Source organism: Lactuca serriola, chromosome 9 (genome assembly GCF_051521515.1).
Source record: "Lactuca serriola cultivar US96UC23 chromosome 9, Lser_US96UC23_V15, whole genome shotgun sequence".
Taxonomy (NCBI): Eukaryota; Viridiplantae; Streptophyta; class Magnoliopsida; order Asterales; family Asteraceae; genus Lactuca; species Lactuca serriola.
Genome location: NC_136416.1, coordinates 27,276,128 through 27,281,592, shown reverse-complemented (window position 1 = coordinate 27,281,592; position 5,465 = coordinate 27,276,128). Strand labels below are relative to the sequence as shown.

The 5,465-nt window shown below is 38.4% G+C and overlaps 1 pseudogene; it reads left to right on the top strand.

Annotated features, from left to right (window-relative positions):
* Nucleotides 1–3,366: 3,366 nt before the first annotated feature.
* Nucleotides 3,367–4,441, top strand: LOC145075466 (uncharacterized; annotated as a pseudogene).
* The last annotated feature ends 1,024 nt before the right edge of the window (nucleotides 4,442–5,465 follow it).

Below are 5,465 nucleotides of genomic sequence, written 5' to 3'. Positions count from 1 at the left end.
TCGGTTGAATGGAATTATATTATTAGCTCTATTCTGATTGAATTCTTAGTATGAATGGATTGATTATCTTTATCCTCGATTATATGTGTTTTGGAATGTATGAATGATGCATGGATTCAGATCCTACCATGTATCAGGATATCAGGGGTTGGAATCAAGTGGCAGAATTTGAGCTAGTCTTGGTTGCGGAGGACTATGTAGTTCTCAATTTCTAGCATATTTCAAGTGGTGGAGATTAGAACCTCGCGGCAGGGAGACTTTGTGCCAAGATTCGATTCTCAGTCAGATTTCTCTAAGTTCCATACTTCTGCGCAACTGCTAAATATTCGGGTTTCACAACAAAATCACCGTCAGTTGTTGGATTTTCCCTTCGATTCGTACTTATCTTAGTCGTGATAACGTCCATAGGGCATGCTTGTGCTTAGGCCCTAAGGTGTTAGGAGCTCAGGTTGAGGGTTTGCTTGCCTGTTATCGTTTGATCGGGGGGGGGTGAGCCCCAGTGTTGATGGTAGATAACTTAGCTGGGTTATCGGAGCAGAGTAAGATTGTGGTTCAATTCAACAGGAGACCAATTAAATTTCATTGTGGTTATGCCCTTTTGGTGTGGGATTAGAGTGTCGGTGTTTAGCCGAGAAGCTCGGAAACCGATCGATTCTACTGATTTTTGTTCATCTTGGTCCCTGTGGAGGAGTGCATCATGAAGTAGAAGCGGGAGCTGATTTCAAGGACGAAATCTAATTTAGGTTGGGGATAATTGTATCATTTTGTTTTAAATAAATAAATAAAATGAGTAAATAAATAAAAAATAATCCATAAAACCCCAAGATGGATTTTTTTAATATTTTATTTTAGCCCTAAGTCGTATTAAATTAGCAGGGTGTACACCTTGGGGTGTTAAAAGTTATATTTTCTGGTATAGAGGGTCAAAATTGTAACATGTGGACTTGAAACGTAAGGAATTTTGTAGAGTAGGGGATGTAGTGTAAATATTGGACCTTATCTGAACTAATTTGTGGAGTCAGGGACCAAACTTTTAAAAATATATCAAAGTTTCATCTGAACACGGGATTTGAACCCGTCCCTTTCCCCTCCCGTATTTAAGGTTCATGTAAACCGAAACCCTAACCCTAACATCACAAGCCGCCACCTTATGACCCCTCCAACTTCTAGCCGCCACCTTCTTATTGTCGTCGTGAGCACCAACCGAGTTGAGCAACCGTCGTTATCCCCGCTGTCGGTGAAGACATGATCCAAGAGCCCAACGTCATGTCGCTCAGGGTGATCAGAATCATTATGGTCGTTGCTACTGCTGTTTGTGGTTGCGTCGCACACATTCTTCTCCGTTTCTTTCATTGTACACCTCAACTCACATTACGTCGCTCGTATTGTCAGTGTCGTCGCTGCCGATGCTTCATTCTGTCATTCCTTTCATCGCCCCTCCATCGCCCTCCTCCTCCAAGACCAAATTACAAGCATGGTAGGTGTTTATGCTCGTGTATGTGTGCTTGTTTCAGTATGTTAGGCATGTGTTGTTGGCCGGAGAACTAGAAGACCACCATGGCTGCCAACCATGGTGGTTGCCGCCATTTCTGCCCTTTCTGCCACCACCAGCGACCGTGAGTGGTGGCTGTGTGTGTTATAGTATTTATATGTATGTTTAATGGTTTGAGATAGTATGAGCATTTCTTGGCTGGAGAATTTAAGGTAACCCACCACCACCACCATGAGGTAGTGGCTACCAACTCCTACCGCCGTTCTACCACCACTAGCCGCCACCTTGGGTGGTTGTGTGCATATGTGTGTATTGGATGGATGTTTTGTGTGTTTAGGATTGATTTGAAAATGTTTTGGGTTAAAAATTATAAACCACCACCATTAAAAATGGTGGTTGCCGCCTCCTGCAACCATGGACCGTCGCCGACCACCACTACCGGAGGTGGCAATGGGTAGTGCCCGACCTATTAAGCACTGAATTATCTAAACAATTAACTTAATGAAATGTTGGAACTAATGGATTAATTCCTTAAGGGGTTAAGTGTGAAACACTAACCCTAGTTATCATTTTATGTGGAAACCCTAGAATTGGGAATCTCTATTTTGGAAATTATCCGGGCACGTATTTGGGCTGTTGATTGGATTATTATTTCACCTGAGAATGACTGTGTCAATCCTTAATCACTCATACCCTTAAGTGATTAAGTCCTTAATCGGTTAAGTGTTCTTACTTGACCCTAATTATCATTTTATGTCACTACTAGAATATATGCCTTTAATGACACTCAAAGCACGACACACACTGATTTATGTTACACAAAAGAGAATGACCTTAAAATAGTGTCATCTCTTTAAAAAATTAAAGGATTTAGGTTATGCATTATTGCATGCCCTTAAATTAGTGTCACAAGAAAAAAAATTAAAAACACGGAGGGCGATGTATCTTAAATGTGCGTCCTCTATAGGTGTCGCTTTATAATTTTTATAAAACGTGTGTTTAATAATAGATACGGGGAAACGAAATCCCGAAAATTTTGAAAACCCGCTTTTTTCTTTTCTACCTTTTTATATCTTTCATCTTCGCAATCTAGAAATAAAGGGACGATCATCATCCTTTGTTTTTGATCCTCTAATTTTGTGAAACGGTATACTCATTATCGCCACGTTCCATGATTTTTGTTTGATAAAAAAGAGGTTTAATTGGCTGATAACAAAGAGGTTTAATCGGCGATGACTACCGCTGCTTCTTTCGCTCGTACTCCGACTGCCACCGCCTTCTCTTTCCGGTTGTCGGCATCCATAAAGTCAACAACATGCGTGTCATCACCAAATTTCTTCTTTGCTCTACCCAGTTTCCCCTCTCATCACACACTTTCTTTCCCGCTTCCAACCCACTTTCCTTGAGACAAACCCACCTCCGCCCACCATCGCCAGCACGCCACCACCGACCCTCCCTACTGTCACACCTCCTCTAGCTACTTCTATCCTAGAGTCGGTGATTTATGGCATTACGACTTCTAATCCCTCACAACGTTTGTTGCTCTTGATTTTTTGTCATCCTTACAAGCCCTAGGTCCGATTGCAGGCCTTGCGTGTGGTTGTGTTTGCTTATGGAGCAACTGCAGATGAGGCTAGAGCTGCAGGAGCTGATTTAGTGGGCGGTGAGGATCTTATTGAAGGAATAAAAAAGGTAACTTGCACTTTCATTTACTCATATCGTAATATTCTAGTCTTCCTATCTTTGAATTCAATATAACAACAAACCCAGTTATCATATCATGTGGATACCTCCACTCTAAGGCTTTGAACACATGTTTCAGATGAGCTCTAATTCACTGTGAGGGTTTGTTGGCATTAAACCTAATGTCAAATATGTGGATCACGGGGTCCGCTGAACCCGAGGTTAGGTACAAACCATCTGGATGGAATTGTAAATCTGTGGAAAATTCAATCGTGAGGGTATGTTCTTTATCTTTTTATCTGTTTCATGTTACTATTTTTGAATTTATATTATGATGCTTCGTTATGTAAGAGACACAAAAGATGATATGTAGACAACACCCGATGGCATGTTTGTAAAATTCATGAAATTTTTGTTCTTAATGTTGACATTAGAAATGAAGGCTAAAATAGAACATTATGCAGTTCGATTTGTGTACCAAGCAACACCACAACTTTAGGTGAAGGAAGGAAAGAAACATATTCTTTGATTTTATAAGTTTCTAATTTGGTGTGTTTTTAAAAAAAACAGATTAAGTGCATATCTTCTAAGTACAGCCAACTGTTCATCCACCAAACCCAAAAGGTAGCCAGAAGACATAGCATGGCATCCACATGGCGGCAACGTATTTTCTCTCTACACTGCTGATGGTGGTGACCCTCAGATATCAATCCTCAACCTGAATAAACCAAAAGAGAAAAACCGTGTAACTTTCCTTTAAGATAAACCACTTGTGAAGGGAATCATCAACATCATATCATTCATGCCATGGGAAGATACTTGTTTTGTAACTAGTGGAAGTGGTCATGATGTGGTTCAATGGAGTGATAAAAACAGGGATGATTCTTGGAAACCAAAAGTGTTGCACAAAAGTATGCATTCTTCAGCTGTTATGGGAGTTGCAGGGATGCAACAAAAACAGATGGTGGTTTCTGTAGGTGCTAATAAAAGGATAATTGGATTCGATTTACAAACTGGAAGAGCGGATTACAAACATCAAATTGAAAGCAAGTGTATGAGTGTTATACCAAATCCTTGTGACATCAATCTTTTCATGGTTCAAACCAGGTGAAAATGAAAGTGAAAAAACAGTTAATATAATTTTTTTTTGAATATTATATTAATATTTATATTACAATTTGTATGTATTTGCAGTACTAGAGGTAGATCAGATTGTTTGACATCAGAATAAGGCGAACAGAAATACATGAATTCGGAAATCGCTAAATGAGCACAAGAAATTTTGACATTCCCAGGTTAGTATCTTTTTTAATACGTACCTGCAAACTGTTTAAAGCTTATTTTCCAGACCATTCATATTCACCCAATCACTCATTTACATATGAATTTGGTTTTATATTATTTTCTATCATGAATTATGTTTATTTATCTACAGGGTGAAGATAACTCGACAGGGTTCAGTTTCCAAATGACTAATCCTGCTTGTGACATATTCTGTGGACGTTATATTCGAACTAAATAAGATTTTAAATTAATGATTGTAAAAAATGTACATGATTGATTATTGTCACGTATGTAATTATGTCAAATTGTTAGCAAATTTTGTTCTTTTTATTTGTGAATTAGGATGACATATATGGTGAATCTTTTCTGTTGCCTGTTTTTATGTATGATACCATGTAACAAAGCGATTTTTAATTTGGAAAACTGAACTTTATGTATGGATGTATCTCTTCTGGAGCTTTATTTAGGATCTTTAAAGTCTTTATTTTCATACTACATTTATTTTAACTCTAGGGATTTATGTTTGTAGGATTATTCAGGAACAAGAGACTCGAATGGGGTGCCCCAGGTGACTAGCTACCATAGAACTTTCCAGGGGACAGTTGATTACATCTGGTGACTCATCATCTCCTTTTCATATTTTTTTTAATTATAAAAAAAAGGAGTCAATAAGGTTTGAGCTGTATTTGTTTATATGAAGGCGATCTGATGGTCTCCATACTATGAGGATCCTTGCTCCAATACCAAATCATGCAATGCAGTGGACTCCTGGATTTCCTACATAGGTATCTTTTACTTATATTTACTCTTATGAGAATATGTTATTTGTATATATATCAACATAAATTTATGTAGACAGAGATGAGAAGTGATCATGTTGCATTGGTTGCTGAGTTGGCTTTCAATAAAGATGCGAATGATGAAACATCACAAGATGTTTAGGTAAGGATCTTTTCATATTCCTTTTATGTTAGTGGCATGTAAATTAGAATATCATGTTAAAGTA